A 21,135-nucleotide genomic window follows, 5' to 3' on the forward strand; every position below is an offset into this window, starting at 1 on the left:
GTAGGTGCCCAATATGCTACTGGAGGTCAGTGGAGAAATAACTCCAGAAAGAGTGAAGGGATGGAGCCAAAGCAAAAACAATACCCAGCTGTGGATGTGACTGGTGATAGAAACAAAGTCTGATGCTGTAAAGAGCAATATTGCATAGGAACCTGGAATGTCAGGTCCATGAATCAAGGCAAATTGGAAGTGGTCAAACAAGAGATGGCAAAGAGTGAACGTTGACATTCTAGGAATCAGCAAACTAAAATGGACTGGAATGGGTGAATTTAACTCAGATGACCATTATATCTACTACTGTGGGCAGGAATCCCTCAGAAGAAATGGAGAAGCCATCATGGTCAACAGAAGAGTCCTAAATGCAGTACTTGGATGCAATCTCAAAAATGGCCATTTGCTTATCATCTCCATTACTTTTATAGATGAAAGTCCTCTGGAGGATAATAAGAACTATTTTGGTGCAAACTGTTAGTAAATCTTCCCAGTCATCCTTTGGAGACTGGTAACTGCTGAGGGCAGAATTCGAATCTGGAGGTAGCTTAAGATGGATGCTGTTGCAGGTTTCCCAATGAGCTAGCACATGCATTATTATTTTGGTTGTTGTTGCTGTTATTGACTCTTTTGGGGCAGTCATTCTCTGGAAATGTATTAGTGAAACACAACCACCCCATATGAGTAGCCACATATCAAAATACATGTATATTTTAAGATGCATGGAGATTTTCTCTGAACTAGAGAGATGCTGTGTCTATGGTCTTCTCTCAGAATTCCATGGCTTACGTTCATCTGGTGTCTGTAGAAACGTTCTCGAGATCTCATGAGCTTTTCAATACCCCACAGCCTCTTCAGTAATGACAGGGAAGCAGAAAGGGCTACCCTGTAGTTTAGTGAATCTCCCATCAGCCTTGGTGTGTGCAAGCAACAGCTTCATGGTCAGAAGTCCCCATCCAAAGAGCAAATGTATGTCTGATCCAGTCTTCTTTCTTGGATGGACCCAGGACACACCTCCCTTCTCTGACTCTATCTGACTCCACAGACAATAATTCTTTTAGCGTCAAGCCAGTGCCAGAACTCTGGTATCAGCTTCCTGATTCTCCATAGTCTGTGATTACTGAAATATCATTGAAATTTGGACACAAAACTGAAGATAGTCAACGTAATATATGTGCTATATTGAGGATGTGTCTCTTTTTGCTTTTGCTAGCAAGTATCACAAGAAGAGTGTGTTGTTCCTAGAGACCTAATAAATCAAGAAGTTAAAATAGTTCACCCAGAAGGTAACTCCATCTCCTAGGGGGCACAGCTGGAGAAAGCAAAGAAGAAATCTCCATAAATGGTATTTCCCCTGCACTTCAGCATCTTGCTCTTAAAATGTGTCTCAGATATTTTATACCATTTCAGGCAAGCAAAATACTATACTCACTTCAAAAGAATAAGATAACCAAATTTCTCAAAGAAAAGGAACACACATTTCAAAATATTTTTTTCTAATTGTGGAAATAATAGATGTTTATTCTGGAAATAAAAAAGTTATATAAAGTAGGAAAATAATGTCCTTTAATCCCATCAGTGAATGTTAACAGATGTTAATGTTTTATTCAATTTATTTGGAGTCTGTCTGTCTATGTATACATACCTATCTATAAACTGCCCATACAATAACAAGAATAATGGTAATAATGAAAGCTAATATTAACTAATTTAGTCTTCATGTATTTCTGTGAAAGAAATTATATTAAAAAGAAGTAGTATTATTGTAGTATTGTAAAGAAATAGTATTATCCCTATTTTAAAGAAGAGAAAACTGAGATACAGAAAAGTTAAATAACTTTTTTCAGTGTCACATAACTTGCATTTGGTAAATAAAAGAAAATCATACACACACACACACACACACACACACACACACACACGGAAACTCCCAGACCCACATATACATACTAACACACTTACCTAGACACCACACACACATACATTTTATGCAGCTTGGTAACAGCATTTTGCAGTGAAAGATCTAAAAATAATATAAGCCTATTATGAAAACATAGAAAATGCACAAAAATTATAAAGAGAAAATAGTCATCTAATCCCACCATTTAAAATAACCACCGTCAACACATGTAAACTATTTTGTTCTATTCAACTGGTGCTAAGTTTTAAATTATTTTTAAGTGGCTTTTTAGGCCACTGTGTGTTTTCACTCAGTACTAAAACAAATACATTTTTTCATAATATGTCATACCCAACATCCTGATTCCCTACTTTTCTATTCTGGATTTCCCTCAAGAAATGCCCACTTTTCTCCTCCTATTATGCAGAAGAGTTTAGCACATGTTCTGATATCTTAGTGTGAGACAGCTCTTAGGCTCCAGGGAGGGAAAAGACAAGAACTCCCAGGCTGCACAAAGCATGGGTTAAATAATATTCCCAAAGGCAGTGTTCTCCCTAAGAGGAATTATGGTGTACATACATCTTCCTGTCTCATTATTCTGAAAATGAAAAAAAATATGTAATGTAACTAATATGCAACTTAACTGAGATTTATAGTGACAAATTAATTTTAAGTAAGAGTCAACATGTAGTAAGTGGTCAAAAATACATTATGGTGCACAGTTCAAAGTCAATTTCAGTTAAAATAAACAGGAACAACATATATATTCTACTTGCCTTGAGTAGTGTACTGTCTTATTAATGATACAAATACTACTTATAAATTTGTTGTTATTATTTAGTCGCTAGGTCATGTCCACTCTTTTGCGACCCCATAAACTGTAGGATCATTGAAAAAGCAAGAGAGTTCCAGGAAAAGATCTATTTCTGCTTTATTGACTATGCCAAAGCCTTTGACTGTGTGGATCACAATAAACTGTGGAAAATTCTGAGAGAGATGGGAATACCAGACCACCTGACCTGCCTCTTGAGAAACCTATATGCAGGTCAGGAAGCAACAGTTAGAACTGGACATGGAACAACAGACTGGTTCCAAATAGGAAAAGGAGTACGTCAAGGCTGTATATTGTTACCCTGCTAATTTAACTTCTAGGCAGAGTACATCATGAGAAGCATTGGGCTGGAAGAAGCACAAGCTGGATTCAAGATTGCCAGGAGAAATATCAATAACCTCAGATATGCAGATGACACCACCCTTATGGCAGAAAGTGAAGAAGAACTAAAAAGCCTCTTGATGAAAGTGCAAGAGGAGAGTGAAAAGGTTGGCTTAAAGCTCAACATTCAGAAAACTAAGGTCATGGCATCTGGTCCCATCATTTCATGGGAAATAGATGGGGAAACAGTGGAAACAGTGTCAGACTTCATTTTTGGGGACTCCAAAATCACTGCAGATGGTGATTGGTGATTGTAGCCATGAAATTAAAAGATGCTTACTCCTTGGAAGGAAAGTTATGACCAACCTAGATAGTATATTCAAAAGCAAGAGATATTACTTTGCTAACAAAAGTCCGTCAAGTCAAGGCTATGGTTTTTCCAGTGGTCATGTATGGATGTGAGAGTTGGACTGTGAAGAAAGCTGATCACCGAAGAATTGATGCTTTTGAACTGTGGTGTTGGAGAAGACTCTTGAGAGTCCCTTGGACTGCAAGGAGATCCAACCAGTCCATCTTAAAGGAGACCAGTCCTGGGTGTTCATTGGAAGGACTGATGCTGAAGCTGAAACTCCAAAACTTTGGCCACCTCATGTGAAGAGTTGACTCATTGGAAAAGACCCTGATGCTGGGAGGGATTGGGGACAGGAGGAGAAGGGGATGACAGAGGATGAGATGGCTGGATGGCATCACTGACTCGATGGACGTGAGTTTGAGTGAACTACGGGAGTTGGTGATGGACAGGGAGGCCTGATGTGCTACAATTCATGGGGTCGCAAAGAGTTGGACACGACTGAACGACTAAATTGAACTGAACTGAGACTGTAGCCCACCAGGCTCCTCTGTCCATGCAATTTTCCAAACAAGAATACTGGAGTGGGTAGGCATTTCCTTCTCCAGGGAATCTTCACAACTCAGGGATTGAACCTGTATCTCCTGGATTGGCATGTGGATTCTTTACCTCTAAACCACCAAGAAGCCCTACTTATAAATTAGCATGTACTAAAATTAATGTAAAGAGAAATGTCTCCAAATGGCAAACCATTTCAAAATTGTTATTCACAATGACCATCCTTTCCTCCCTTTGGAAAATGTCAGAATAGTTCTTTGGAGATAACACGTTAGGCTTTGGAGTAAGATTTTTTTTTGTGATAAGAAGGAGTGTTGGTAGCAGATGTATGGGTGCCATGTGAAATAGTTACAAGAAACTTTCTGAAGACAGTATGATTTTCTTTTACCTGAAAATAACTGAATTTTGATAGTGACCTACAAACACTGCAACATTTTGATGAGCTGGATATGAATTTAACCAAATCATCATGGTGCTCACATTTGAGACATACTCCTAAGAAAATCCCTTCACTTAAAGTTTCTGCCTCAGATCTTGGGAAGCAGCTGCAAGTTTGCATGGTTTCAATGGATCCCTCAGCTACTGTCTGGGAATCCAAACATCCTCAAAGGCACCTTCTGACCCTGGTGATAGGTGTCTTAGTCATATCTACCATATAGATTTAAACAGCAAATTAATTTCATATGTTTGGCTTGTAGCTTATTTTATAGTTCCTTTATTATAGCAGGTCTGTACTGTCAAGGCTCCAATGATAAATATGTTTTGTGCCCAGCACAATAATCTCTATCACCAACAAAGACAATCATTTATTTCACACTTCATTACAGCTATCATTTAGTGAATTATTTTCAATCCTCATCTTAATGTATTAATAGATATTTATAAACATACACAGGGTGTAAGAGTACCATATTTTTTTTTCTCGGCAGACTATCTGATGTTTCTTAGCTAATGAGAGATTAAATGAGAAATCTGATCACTGCATGGATCATCTCTGCCTGTGAAGTATTGTTGATATTCTCAATTCCAACATCATCTCAAAATGACACCAAAGCCCTAGGGGGTGCATAGCATAAATTTACAAACTGTCAGTATCACACTTTTTCTCTCACATACACAGGCTTAGTTACCTGCAAGTTTTCTAAAACTCTTTTTTGGTTATGCTGCTCCTGTCTTTAAATTTTGCAATGGTTGCCGTTATTTGAATTGAGATGGTGACTGTCACTTTCTTTGGACTAGAATTAAAATTTCTGAACCAAGTGCTAGCCATTTAGTAAATACTGAAACTAGCATCTTAATTGCATTGTTTACACACACACACACACACACACACACACACACATATGGGCTTTCTAGGTGGTGCAGTGGTAAAGAATCCCTCTGCCAAACAGGACACGGGAGTTCAATCCCTGGGTTAGGAAGATCTCCTGGAGGAGGGCATGGCAACCCACTCCAATATTGTACCACCTGGGAAGTCCTGCCAAGACCATGCCATTCCAGAAATGCAGCCCAGATCCAGGAACATGATAAACTCTACAGAGGCCATCAGGCAGGCTCACTCAATCCAAACCAACTACTCATATGAAAGGCAAGCTATTGGAAGCCCTCATTTTAGACACCATAATATTGGGTTCTCAGTGTCATACAGTCTCATATTGACTTACTAACATCATCTAAATGAGGTTTATTATGCACTTGCTGTGTGTCTGACATTGTATTCAACACTAAGGACATACTGATGAATAAGACAGATTCCATCTTTTCTAAAAGTCTTTCTAAATGTTGTTGGCAACACACTGCTGGATAGTAAATACACATTTGGATAATAAGTCCTCTGCTGGCAGTTTGATGCTTTCCTGGAAAACATATTAGAATATTTTGTATCACAGTATACCTTTCACAAATGTGAAATGTAAATTAATTATGATTTTCACAGATATATTTTTATGTTACATTTTTAAGGTTTCACATAAGCTGTAAAGAATAATGTGGTCAATTTATCTTGACTAACATACTGTTAGGGTAGAGTTTGTCCTAACTAATTTTTATAAATAAAATGCTATTCTTTTTATGTGCTAAATTTATTTGATTATTACTATTATATTGAATTATATCAAAATGTCATAAAAATGTTTTATAATATATTCACTAAAATATAAAAGGAACCAATATTCCTTTTATTCTTATTATATAAAATTATTTTGTATTTATTACATATATCCTTTTATTTTCAAATTTCAAATAACCAAAAATAAGATTTTTATTTTTTTATTTTATTTTATTTTATTTTTTTGTCATTACATGTTGCTTTTTTTTTTTTTTTTTTCCTTTTGGCATATCCTTTTATTTTTTTATTATTTTTATCTTTTTTTTTAATTTATTTTTTATTTTTTTATTTTTTTTAATTTTAAAATCTTTAATTCTTACATGTGTTCCCTTATTGGAGACTCAATCCATTTTACTTTAATTCTTCAGAGTGTTATTTATTATGAAACTATGTCAATGAATCACATAAATTCATTCATAAATGAGTGATGAGATTTCTTGTCATTTTCAAAGTACCGTGACCTTTCTTATATTGCAAGGAGCATTTCCAGAACAGGGCAAAATACTCCTTTCAGTGTGAAAAGGTGTGATTCAACAGTACACAACTAGATGCAAGTCAGGGTATTGCTAAGTTGTACAACCTGCACACTTCATACTAATTTTTTCAGAGAGACAGCAGAATAATCAATTGGCAATATTCTCTAATCTGAAGGCACACTTGGAGATTGTCTCAGTGGCATACAAAGTGGAGGTTTAATTACTATCTATGTACTAGCAGATATTTTTATATTGTAGTTGGATAAAACAATTGGCTTTTCATTTAAATAATGATTATTCTAAAAAACAATATAAACTTGAAATAGCATTTGGTTCCTAACTGGCATAGTTTCAGCTATCTGATCAACAAGGACAGGCATTGTCACATGAACAAAAGAAGCTGCACTATGACAATCCTCTTACCACATTAATTAGAGGAAACAGTTGGGAAGTTTATAATATGTCTTTGAATTTTGATTCAGTGGTGAAGAAAAGAATTAAAATTGAAAATACAATCAAATTTTGCCTCTAAAGATACGTTTTTCCAGCATCATATACACATCTATGCTACAGAATGCTGATTGTCAAGGAAAGGTACTCATGTAAATATCCAATGGGGGCAAGAGAAAAGTTATTAAAAAAATAATTTCTTTAGGTGGTTGATAATGCCAAACCAAAAGTCAAGATTCTGTCAACATAACCTAATAATTCAGAATCAAACAATCATGGTTCCAAGTGCAAGACTATCAGGATTTCTAAAAGCTGTACTGTCATTAAAATGATTTCATTGTCAAGAAATTGACTTTTTACTACCCTCACTGGAAGACAGTCAATCATGTATTACTCAACATGTTTTGGAATAGCATCAAATTTCCTCAACAGAACATCAATGTTTCCCAGCACTGAGAGCCTGATTAAAAAGCAGTTTACTATTATCAGTCCTATTTGTGCTCAGTTGCTCAGTCATATCTGGGTCTTTGTGACCCCACGGACAGTAGCCTGCCAGACTCCTCTGTTCATGGGAGTTTTCAGGCATAGATACTGGAGTAGAGTGCCATTTCCTTCTCCAGGAGATCTTCCTGACCCAGGGATTGAACCCATGTCTCCTGTGTCTCCTGCATTGGCAGGCAGATTCATTACCACTCAGCCATTTGGGAAGCTGATGTCGTATGGAGTACATTTTCAGAAATGAGAACTTAGGTAGTAGAGATCTCTGATGACCCTCTGTAGGTGGCATACTTTAGAACTGTGGGTCTGTAGTTATTGAAGTACACAGATGCAGAACGGATGGGCTGTGTGCAGAAATACGTAAATAAGTAATGCTTAATTTCCTTTTCAGAGTCCAAAAACTTACTTGAAGTTAACCACAAATGAGAGAACTACTTCATAACCTATAAAAAGCCTTTTAAAAATCCTGATTATGCACACTTTTTAAGAAATGCCAAATGGTGATGATTTGGAAAGAGCTAGAAAGGAACCAAACCTAGAAAAAGGGCATGTCCTTCCCTAAGTCCAAACTGACTGCACATGCACTTATTTAGCTTTCATTACAAAATAGTCTCATTTCCTTATTCATAAAATATGGAGCATTCTGATGTTGGGTTTTTTTTTCCTTCTTCTTTCCACACTGAGAATAAAACATTAACTTCGTCTTAAGAAAGTCACAGATATATACCAACCTTAACTCTGCTGCTAATTAATGCTATCAAAAGACCTAGCAGGAGTTTCTGCAGCCTTTTTATCTCTGCATGATGAGTGGCTTCAAATAGCTCCCATCTCCCCTTACCAGTTGGATGTCATCTAAAAACTGAATAATAGCGGCAACTGTTCTTAAGAAAAATACTGCAGCCACTTCCTCTAGAATATAAAGTAAAAGAAAATGGGCAGCACGTACTTATCTAATGACCAGGTTTTTTCCAAGGTAGTTGTAAGGTCAAGATTAGCTGGGAAAGTAACACCAGAATATTTTTCTGCTTTGACAGTAAGCAAAAAACAAAAAACCTCTTTACTTGAAACTCTTTCATGTAATTATTTCCATACTCTTTTTTTCTATACACACACCATCCACACTCACACATAATTCTTGCTCACCATTTTAATTTTAGAAAGAAATGTTCTCTGCTTTCCTTAGCTGTGTATATTAGCAATGTCTGAAATGCTTCAAGGTGAATTAGTTTTAGGATTATATTGCACTATACTACAGGAAAACATGATATAGGATTTTTTGTAAAACATCTCCAGGATCTTTGCAATAAAATTCCTTTAAGAGGATAAGCCAAAGCTTACATGTTACTGTCACATTCTATATGATACTTTATGTAGACTATCATTAGAGGATACACTTAACTTTGTGCAGATACATAAATGACTCTTATCTTTTCCAACTGTACTTAAAAAATCATGTCTTCTAAATGCAACTCACATCATTTCCAAAGTCTTTTATTTTTCTATTTTGCTATTAAGAATCAGTTTATCCTATAAATGACTTGATTTCTAGTTTTAGTAAGTTGACAAGGTAAATCTTTTTACTCTAAGAATTATAGATTAGTCTGCATGGTTTTGTGAGCTAAAATTTTTAGGAACGAAGTTGGAAACATACAAAATAATTCCACATGCTCCACAATATTCCAAATAACTATAGTGAAAAATTTCTGACCAACTCTAGCAATTAAACAATATTTAATCCACTATAATTTTCAATAGGATCTAGGGGAAAAAGTTACTGGTATATGATTTCATTATCATCACAAGTCAAAAAACATAGTACCATGGTTTGAAATAGCAGGGTTTTTTTTTAAATAGAAAGTTATAATAGCTATTGAATAAATAATCAGCATTTGGAAAAATATTTTAACTAATATTTTCCCTTCCTTTCTCAGAAGCTAAATTGTTTGCTATTTCTGAGACTAATACCATTGTACTTGTTGGATAATTTACAGTAAACACACATCCTCTTAATCACATCACAGAAACTTAAATAGATTTGTAAAACCATTAAAAAATCAATACTTAGCTTTTAGGTGATGAATTAATTAATGGAGTGTGAATGCTTAAAGTCTGTATTACCCAGCATGCACTATGGCTGTTCATAATATCACTGTCAATGGGAACAGTATGCAAAGTAATGTAATGTAACTAGTGGGGAAGTGCTGATAAAAATATATCAATCTCTGCTACTCAATGAGAATATTCCAGTAAAAACTTCCTTTTGGTAAGAAATGCAATTCAATATTTTTCTGTTATGTATAATGATGGAAGAAAGAAGCATTGTTGACAAATGAAATCCAGAGAAAAAATAATCAGAAATGTCCCAACTCTTTTTAATTAATCAAGCAATAGATGTAATGGCAAGATATAAAATTATGGAGGTCTGTATAAATTGGGGAATGAGACTTTACTTGTTTCCTCCATTAAAGTTTTTAAAAAGCCTTTTTCTGAAAAATAGATCACATTTTCCTATTTTCATTTGTGTTTATTCTATCCTAACTGTCTTCCAGTGCTTCTTTCTACTTCTTTTAAAACTTCTTGCTCAAAGATACCAACTAAGGGACTTCCCTGGAGGTCTAGTGGTTGACTCTAAGCTTCCAGTGCCTTCACTGCAGGGGGCGCTGGTTTAATCCTTGGTCAGGGAACTAAGATCCCATATGCTGTGCACTGGACAGCCAAAAAAAAAAAAAAAGATACCAATTAAGATTTCTACAGAAAAGTGTAGTCATATATTGGATATTGGTTGCTGCCTTCAATAACTTACATTCTAATTGCATAACATTATAAAGTAGGCTAATATTAACAACATAGGAGTAATGGAAATGGAGGAAGTTGTATGTTTAAGGTGGCAAAACACATAATTTTGGTGACAATTTTTAAGAACAAGTTACAAACATAAAATTAAATATGAGGGTTTTTCACTTTTGTTATAATTTCAGCCAGACCTAGGTTGTCACTGAGAACAACCATTAAAGCTGAGAAAGTTTTCTTTAAAAGGGATCTGTTAAAAGAAACTAGGAAACTGTTGTGGCAAACAAGACTTTAGGGCAAACAATCTGACTATAGGAAACCATATAGAGAGGAAAGAATTCAACTTTAACTTCATAACTTTTGTCGATTCTGGATACAGGGGAAAAGATTTAGCTAGGATCCAAAGTGTTGGACAGAAAACTCCTACTAAGAGGCAGAATAATAAGTAGAGATTTTGGAAATCTTGCAGGAACAGAGACCAAAATTACAGCCTCACAGACCCTAATTAAGTAAAAAATCAGTAACGAAAATAACAAAAAGTACTCAACTTTTAGCAAACTAAGCTTTACATTTCTAAATAATATGTTGGTCAAAAAAGATATCAAAGGGAAATTTAAAAGAAATATTTTTGTGTGATAATGAAAATTAGATATCAGATGATTAGGATGCAGCTTACTCCTTGGAAGAAAAGTTATGACCAACCTAGATAGCATATTCAAAAGCAGAGACATTACTTTGCCGACTAAGGTCCATCTAGTCAAGGCTATGGTTTTTCCAGTGGTCATGTATGGATGTGAGAGTTGGACTGTGAAGAAGGCTGAGCATCAAAGGATTGATGCTTTTGAATTGTGGTGTTGGAGAAGATTCTTGAGAGTCCCTTGGATGGCAAGGAGATCCAACCAGTCCATTCTGAAGGAGATCAGCCTTGGGATTTCTTTGGAAGGAATGATGCTAAAGCTGAAACTCCAGTACTTTGGCCACCTCATGCAAAGAGTTGACTCATTGGAAAAAACTCTGATGCTGGGAGGGATTGGGGGCAGGAGGAGAAGGGGACGACCCAGGATGAGATGGCTGAATGGCATCACTGATCGATGGATGCGAGTCTGAGTGAACTCCAGGAGATGGTGATGGACAGGGAGGCCTGGCATGCTGGGATTCACGGGGTCGCGAAGAGTCGGACACGACTGAGCAACTGAACTGAACTGAACTGAAAGCTGAGTTTAAAAGAAAATATAGTCTTCTATTCATATATCAGAAAATTTGAAAGGCTGGAAATTGATGATCTTACTATTTTAAGAAATTAGCAAAAACAGTAAATGAATATCAAAGAAATAAAAGGAAGAATATATAATAGCAGAAATGAATTAAATAGAAAAATCAACTGCCTCTTTCTTATTTGTAAGCTATGTTATTACAAGTATTCAGAAATCCAATACTGTTTTTATTATCCATACAAAGTAGTGGTTATTACTGTTTTATACAACTGATGTTTGTTTACATTTACCCAGACATTTAACATTTTCTTTCTTCACCATTTCTTCTGACATAATTTTTTCTTTTTACATGGGCCTTCAGAAGGAATATTTGTGAGGGATCGTTTTTGGCATAAAATCCTCCAAATGTCTTTACTTTGCCATAACATTTGAAAGGTAGTTTAACTGGGTGTATAACTCTAGATTGTGAGTTATCTCTCCCAGGACCTAAAGATATTGTTTCATTGACTTCTGACTTTTACTGCTGATATTTTAGTCATTTATGCCCTATGGTTTTTCTTTTTTCTTTCCCTTCTCACTGTGTTATTTCTGAGAAAGTTGTCCTTCATAATTCAAAGTTTTGTGGAAAATTGGAGGAAAGAAAGATGAGACGGACAGGGCTTTCTCTGCTCAGATATCTACTTTGATTGGGTACCATGTTTTGTTTTATTTCCTAATTATGCTTCTGTCCCCAGTACAGTTCAGGACCTAGCAGCTCTCAAGGAAAGCACTATTTCTAGAGTTTGCTTACCTCTCCTGCTTCACCTTTTCACATTTTTCCCCCCAACTTTGAAGATTTCCTTTGCTTTTCTGCCAGTTAAGCACGGCTTTTGAAGATAAGTTAACACAAAATAGTTTTGGATCAATTGAAGTGTGTTTTGTTAGGATAGTTTCTGGAAATCTAGTCTCCCTTTTTACCAGAAAAGGCAGTGTGATAAGGATTTGTGTATTCTGTCTTTGTATGTGTTTATTTACCCTCCCAGACTGCAAACTTTATCTCATCTGAGACTCTATTTTAGTTATTTTTGATTCCCTTGACCCAGCATATCATCTGATATGAAAAATACATATCAAGGGATCTTGAGTTTTTAAGGAGTGTGGCCAAAGAAAAATACAATTAGTGTGACTTTTTAAAAGGGATGAGGTGTTCAGAGGCGCTGGAATGTACAACCCAGGGCCAGGAGAGGTCACTGGACACAGACATTAAAAGGTAAATTGGAAAGAACAGTTTGTAGGTGGTAGAGGGAAACAGAGTAGAGGCATGAGCAGAGGAGTCGGAATTAAATGGTGAAGCGGCTTCTCCAAGTAGAGTGTGAAGATGATGGGAAAAAAAGGTGGACAGGGGGAGACTGATGGGAAGGGAGAATTAAGAAAATAACATTTCTTTTGAGAAAATAACATTTTTTCTATGAAAGATCTTTAATCAGAACTTAAGAGTGGGAAGATCTGATAAAGATTGAAAAATTAGAGGGAATTCTCTAACAGTCCACTGGTTAGGACTTTGAGCTTTCATCACTGAGGGTGCAGGCTCAGTGCCTGATTGGGGAACTAAGATCCTGCAAGCTGTGCAGCATGGCCAAAAATAAAAAAAGAAAGGGTGAATAATTGATGGAACAAGTTCACTGAGAAGGAGTAAAAGTATGTGATCAGAAATAAGAATGGTGAACTTCAAAACAGAATAGAGAAAAAAGAATGGATGGTAATAAAGTTCAGTTAAGGGACAAGAAAAGGAAGGGGAGTTTTTACCTGATGAAAATGGTTTTCTCATTTATTTATAATGTATTTCCCACCTATTACATAAAAAAGGATTAGAAGCATGTGGAATGCTGGTAAAAGGTCAAGAAAATGCATCCTGAATAATTTATTTTGGACAGCTGCAAGAGAATTTATAGATAGCTAACATTGAATTCCACATGAAAAGGTGACAGAGAAAAAGGATTTGGGGAACAGGCCCATAAAAAAATATCTATACTCTCATTTATTTTCATTTAGCACTGTCATCTGAGAGGTGCAGGACATGAAACTTTTATTGTGTAATAGTTGTCACACTTACCAGACTGGCAGAGGTTTCTTTAGACCTAAGATTTGAGATTCCAAGGGAAACATTGTGAATCTTTCCTGAGACCAGAGTGGAAACATCCCTATCCTTATAATTAGGTGAAGACAAGAGTTGGGCCCAAGTCTGGACCGATTTTCCTTTCATTTTCAGCTCAGCTTTGAAGACCAGGGGACTCAGTGTCGAGTTTCAGTCTATGCAGAAACTTCAAAACATGGTATCATATTTGCTATCAAGATGCTGAATCATGTCATGCAAAATATCATGTGAATTTCTATATGAAGCAGACCTAGAGAACATTTTATAATTAGAATTTGCTACAGTGTTCATTAGCATTCCTGGTATAATTGTATTAGAAAAAATTTTTTCCCAAGACTTAAAATACTGTAGAATATTCAAGTTAAATAACATCCAAGGCAGGTAGGCCTTCTTTGAATCATTGGCAAGAAAGTATATATTTTGGAAGTCCCTCTTCTCGCCTTATATTTTCACAACTGATTGCCTTAGGTAGAAAAATCCACAGTGCTGAATACCGACTTACTGACTCACTGAAAGGCAATGGCCCAATACAAATATCATAATAAAAGAGGAAACTAAGAAGGAGCAAATAAGAGGCAAAGATCAAATGGAAAATACTGTTTCCAAAATGAAACACTGAGTCTAGGAAACCCTCAAGTGTTAATCTTGAACCTGAGAAGAGCTTGGGTCTGAAATCTTGGCCTCCAGTATATGAGTGTATCTGTTACTCTCTGTGTGGCTCCATGTGACATATACTCCTCAAGTGTGGAAAAAGAAAACAAATTCCAACCTGGAGTGGAAGGCTGTCTAAAGATAGCATCTCATTCATCAACCACCCCTGCCACCCCCTCACAGGGTGCTGTTATCTAATTTCCTCTTTCCAATCCCAGGACCAGTGATCATGCTGTTCTCCTTGGGCCATGAAGGAGCCTCTCTCTGCTTCACGCACACCTTGTTCCCCATTTGCTCAAAGTATCACCAACTATAATAGTAACTAGGACTCTTGTTAGTAAAGGCCAGTGAAACTAATTCATCTTATGTAACACATATGTTATTACAAGAGTCTTTTAAGGGAAAAGCTTTTATCCAAAAGAGTGGCTGTGATAGAGGTCTTGTCAGGAGCTGGGAATAACAGTGGGAAAGCATGGGTTGAAATCCATCTTGTGTCTCTTCTTGCCTAAGACTTTCAAGGTGAAGAAGAATTTCTAATGTTTAAGGATCTCAAGCATATCCTTTGTGCCAAACACTGTGTCTATTGCTTTCACACCCAGTGCTTCTTTTACACCTTCCAATAACAAGTGAAGAAACATGCCATAGGGGTTCACAACTTTCCTGCAGAGGATTTAAACTCAGGTGGGTTTAAAACTTAAGTCATGATAATTCGCTATTCATGGTACTCTGATGGTTTCTCACTATACTTAAACTCCCAAGTCCACCATGTTCTACAAGGTCTTAGCTCTCTGGCCTCTGTCTACACCTCTGCCTTTATATCCTACAGTTACCCACTCTGTATCAGGTTACCCCCTCCCTATCGGTAGTCACCTTCTTGCTTTCTTTCTAACACAGCTAGTTTGCTCACATGCAGGGTCTTTGCATATCCTGATCCCACTGCTGGGAAAACTCTTCCCTCAGGTATCTGTATAGTCTCCCCTACTCAAACATTTCCTCCTCAGAGAAGCCTTGCCTGCTACCTTATAGAAAGGAACACTGACCATCCTAAATCATTCTGCATTCCTTTATCCTACTTCATTTTCCTTTGTGGCCTTTTTCACTCTATGTCATGTTGGCAATATTCCATTATGTCTTGTCATATCATATTTTTGTTGTGTTTCCCACTAAAATGTAAGTAAACTCTGTGGGTGGAGGTATTGTATAACGAGTGTTTGGAACAATGTCAGGCACTTAGGAGGTGCTCAATAAATGTCAAATATGTGAATAAATTATATGATAGTTTTAGCTCTGCAGTCCTGCACACCATTTTGATGCAACAGTAACGCTGGCATTTTATAGTTGTTGCTGTTTACTGGGTGCTCACTGCATTTGAAGCATGAACTAAATGCCTTACAGAATTTATTACATTTAATTTTCACACACTCACATAAAGGCATATGAGTGAGATTTTTTATTATATTTTTACCACCATAATTTCTCCCTCATTTACATGATGACATGCTATGCTGCAAAAATTAAATAATAATCGCAAAACCAAATAAGTGGAACAGCTGAGATTTGACTCTTGAGTCCATGTCACAACCACTATTGACAGACATGCTCATATTGTCTCATCAGTGATTTTGTTATATCCATCTCCTACTAGAATCAGTGAGTTAGTCCTGCCCCTTTTTTTGTACAGATGAGAAAACTTGAGGCCAAGAGTAATTTTTAAAAAATATTTATTTATTAAACTGATCCAGGTCTTAGTTTAAGCATGTGGGATCTAGCTCCCTGGCCAGGGATTGAACCCAGGCCCCCTACATTGAAAGGGGACCACCAGGGAAGTGCCCCAAGAGTAATTTAGAGCAGCAACCTTTTTGGCACCAGTGACCAGTATCATGGAAGACAATTTTTCCACAGACCAAAAATGGGGAATAGTTTCAGGATGATTCAAGCATATTACATTTATTGTGCACTTTCTTTCTATTATTCATACATGATCTCCACCTGGGATCATCAGGTATTAGACCTCACAGGTTGGGGACACCTGATTTAGAGAGTAGGAAAGATGGCAAGATCTGGAACCCATACTTCTTTACACTTTCCTGAATGTACTAAAGCAGCCTGGGACTAATAAAGAATTTGTTGAATACCAATCAAGAAGGAAAAATGTTTAGGTACTTCCTGACAACACTAATCAAAATAATACATTCGGTGGCAAATTCAGAAGAGAAGTATGTGAAATTGACATTTGGAAGTGTGAACAATATTTCGAGGAAATAAGAATTCTTTGGATATAAACTTGAAATTAGCCCACAGTATGTAAGAGATTTTAGCACATCCATGTGTGACAAAGGCAGCCTTTCAACTCCAAATAGACTTCTGATCCAGTTTGTAACCATATTGAAGATATTTAAATGAGTATAACCTAGTTGACCAAGAAACTCACTCCAGCACTTATTTCTTCACATTTGAAGATGATTGTTCTCGGATGCTGGAGCAGATTTCATTGTATTTTACTCACAGAGATTGAAAATTGCATTAACACTCTATTACATGGGAGGGAAAAATCATCAAAAAACATGACTGAACTATTTAAAAAGACAGAATATGGATGAATGGATGGATACCTAGACAGAGATTAGTACAGGTGTTTATCACTAGAGAAATTAGTAAGTGAAACACTGTGGAAATAGTGCTGCATATTAACATGTATCTGTTGGAATCACAACCTATATGTGTGTATGTGTGTGAGTGTTTAGTAGTTCAGCTGTGTCTGACTCTTTGAGACCCTTTGGACTGCAGCCCTCCAGGCTCTTCTGTTCATGGGATTTTTCAGGCAAGAAATACTGGAGTGGATTGCTATTTCCTACTCCACAGTATCTTCTAGACCCAGGGATCAAACCTGCATCTCTTCCATCTCCTGCATTGGCAGGTGGATTCTTTACAGCTGAGCCTCCAGGGAGCCCCTCTGCTTCTTGACCTTCAGCTTTTACACCAGCTCTCTAGAGATAGGTTTATTGGGTGGATTGGGGTGAGTTCAGTCAGAACTCTGTCTCTTTGTGGATGCTTGTGATAATAAACAGCCACATTCAGAATGAGGGGACTCAGCCAATGACCATTCAAGAAACAATTATTTTTCATGCATTTTAAAGAATTTTTGTTTTGGACTTACAAAGACCCTAAACTTTATATAATTATGGGATCCCTCTCATTGTTTAGGATGATCAAATCACTGCATAGAATTTATCTCTATGAGACATATATTCAATAACATTGAGAATTATAACAAAGGTTAAGAAATATAGTATGTGTATACAGGTATATATTGTAGAAGGAAATGGCAGGCCACTCCAATATTATTGCTTGGAAAATTCCATGGACAGACGAGCCTGGTGGGCTATAGTCTATGAGGTTGCAAAGAGTTGGATGCGACTGAGCATGCAAGCATGCATATGGGTATATATATTTACATTTATATTTATACATACATGTAATATATATATATATATCATGGACTTGACCCAGAGAACATTTGCTTTTATAAACAGTTTTATTGCTTAATTGGTAATTAGGTCCTGGCTTGCTGGTGTGTGGTATTAACATAAATTGATAGAGAGCCTCACCAGGTGCATTCAATTTAAAAAGTTTTAAAGTAAGGTATCATGTTTTACCACTTGGTTACATTTTGAAAATATATTTAATAGGTTTATTCCAATGTCAGGGTTGCAATAAATGGAAGTCAAGCTGACTTAAAACAGACCAGTCTGTGGGTTAATCTTCCTGTCTCCTGATTTCCATCACCTACTTTGAACCTATTTAGTCATCCATTTGCAGACCTTGCCATAGCCCGTGGCTGAAGCCTGCAGTTGCTCATTTCCATACACTAGAAGAGCTACATAGTTTTTTTTGCCTGGAATGTTATTCATCTGAGTCAGACTAACCATCAGAACTAACAAGGCACAGGGCCAAATATATCCATTATTTCTGTAAAATGGCTGGGTGAACTTCAGTGCAGCATGAATAAGGCTTAAACAGAGGCATTAAATAAACCGTGAGCCTATTTGTGAAAAGCCCTGCCTTTGGTTACTGTTCATTTACTGGCTCTTGGCTTGTGTGCTGAACCCCTAGTATGGGCCCTGATGAGCAGGCATCAGAGGTATACTAGGGAATTATGTAATGTAATTATTTTTAGGCTTTTCTGAAGATATGAACAGTTTATGAAGTAGCTTAAAGCTGAAAATTCAGGCAGAAGGAGTAGGAGGAGTAAGAGACACTCAGCATTAGGTACTGGATTTCTCTGGGAAATGAGTCAATACTGATCCAATTAGTTGTTGCTAATACTTTCCTGGAAGAATATTCCTTTAAATGCAATAACATAGTAGTTATAGTCTTAGCATTTCTTAGAGGACATAGATGTGTGCACACATTTCAACCTCTTGCATCAGCTTCTGCAAAACTGAGGAACTACTGGGACAAGGTTTTATGTGAAACTTTTAGGGCCCCCTTAAAATTATCTAATATTCCCACTTGAGTGTGTACCCAGAGGTTTACAGTTTAACACACTGTCTTTCTAATGGAAGTTACTGAAAAGCCACTAATGGAAGTTACATATATTGCATCTTCTGGGCACATAATAAAGTGCATCTGTAAAGAATTAAAATTCATATATTTCCTACAAATCTTACTCATTCTGTAAGAAAAATCTCAACTTCTGCTGTGTTCAAAAAGCCTTCCCTGATTATTTTGGTATAAATGGGTGCAAGTTTTTATTTTCATTAGAGTTTCTTTTGTATTCTCTAAATGTTTCTTGCTAGAATGTTTCATGTGAGAATCTTTTCTCCTCAATTAACTTGCAGACTGTTAAGGGGAAGGGTATGCATGACATTTTATAACTTCCTGATACCTAATTAAGGTGTTATAAATTCATGCTTTGAGACCTTCCCTTTTTGATCCAACATATGGCAGAAAGCAGATAAAATATAAAAGATACAATTAAATATCTTTGACATACTGAAAGACCAGAAATGGGAGGAAATGCAAAATATTGAGAGAAACTAACATTGCAGGTCTGTTAGGATCTGAGACTAGAAGCAAGGAAAGGCAGATTTCTTGGAGCAGAAGGAAATGTGGTTCCTTGGGTGCAATGGGGGCGCTAGAGCTGGTCTCACTGTGGAGATTCTTGACACTGAAAAGCAGCTGAAAAAAATCCCTGATTTACTACTTTGAGGGGATACAGTGCTTATAACACTGCCTCTTATAGAGGCACAAAGAAGCAGACAGCCTTGCAGCCAGGCAACCTTGAGCCAAGCCACCACTTGGCAGCAGGAAATGAACTCATGACAGATTAAATGAAAATAAGAGAAGAACATCAATAGTGGTTTTAAAATAAGTATGTTTAGAATCTCTAAAGGGAATGAGAAATGAGTAACTCAAAAATGAGAAATTATGAAACCAAAACAGATCTAAATGTAATAATGAAGGATAAATATAAAAAAATTAAGAGATTCTTAAAATGAAAATTATTGTTTTTGAAATGGTCATAATTAGATTAACCTTTAAATGAGACATGGAGGATAAATAAATGGAAATACAGTTTGGGGGAAGTCTTACAGAATGTAGCACAGCAGATAGAGACATAAAAGATGTATAAGAAGTATGGGCTATGGATTGGGATAATTTAATGTAATTATATAAGTGTTCCAGCAGAGAAAATGTCTGAGGCTGTATTTAAAAATATAAGAATTTTTTCCTACACTGTTGGTGGGAATGCAAACTAGTACAGCCACTATGGAGAACAGTGTGGAGATTCCTTAAAAAATTGCAAATAGAACTCCCTTATGACCCAGCAATCCCACTGCTGGGCATACACACCGAGGAAACCAGAATTGAAAGAGACACATGTACCCCAATGTTCATCGCAGCACTGTTTATAATAGCCAGGACATGGAAACAACCTAGATGTCCATCAGCAGATGAATGGATAAGAAAGCTGTGGTACATATACACAATGGAGTATTACTCAGCCGTTAAAAAGAATACATTTGAATCAGTTCTGATGAGATGGATGAAACTGGAGCTGATTATACACAGTGAAGTAAGCCAGAAAGAAAAACACCAATACAGTATACTAACACATATATATGGAATTTAGAAAGATGGCAATGACGACCCTGTATGCAAGACAGGAAAAAAGATGCAGCTGTGTATAACGGACTTTTGGACTCAGAGGGAGAGGGAGAGGGTGGGATGATATGGGAGAATGGCATTCTATCATGTATACTATCATGTAAGAATTGAATCGCTAGTCTATGTCTGACTCAGGATACAGCATGCTTGGGGCTGGTGCATGGGGATGACCCACAGAGATGTTATGGGGAGGGAGGTGGGAGGGGGGGTTCATGTTTGGGAACACATGTAAGAATTAAAGATTTTAAAATTAAAAAAATAAAAAAACTATTAAAAAAAATAAAAATATAAGAATTATCTGAATTAAGGATGTGTGCTAAGTCGCAGTAGTGTCCGACTCTTTGCCACCCCATGGACTGTAGCCTGCCAGGCTCCTCTGTCCATGGGATTCTCCAAGCAAGGATACTGGAGTGGATTGCCATGCCCTCCCTCCAGGGGATCTTCCAGACCCGGGGATCAAACCTGCATTTCCTGTGGCTCCTGCATTGCAGGTGGATTCTTTATGGCTGAGCCACCTTTGAAGTCAGACATGAATTCAAAGTCTCCACCAACTATAATGGATGAAAATAAGTTGATAATGATACCTGTCTTAAAGAAACTGAAGTATATCAAGGATAAAGAAAAAGACATGACACTTGGCAAGGAATAACAATCACATGATGGGAGACTTCTCAGAAGCAGTAATAAATGCTA

This window comes from Budorcas taxicolor, chromosome 11 (assembly GCF_023091745.1).
Source record: "Budorcas taxicolor isolate Tak-1 chromosome 11, Takin1.1, whole genome shotgun sequence".
Taxonomy (NCBI): Eukaryota; Metazoa; Chordata; class Mammalia; order Artiodactyla; family Bovidae; genus Budorcas; species Budorcas taxicolor.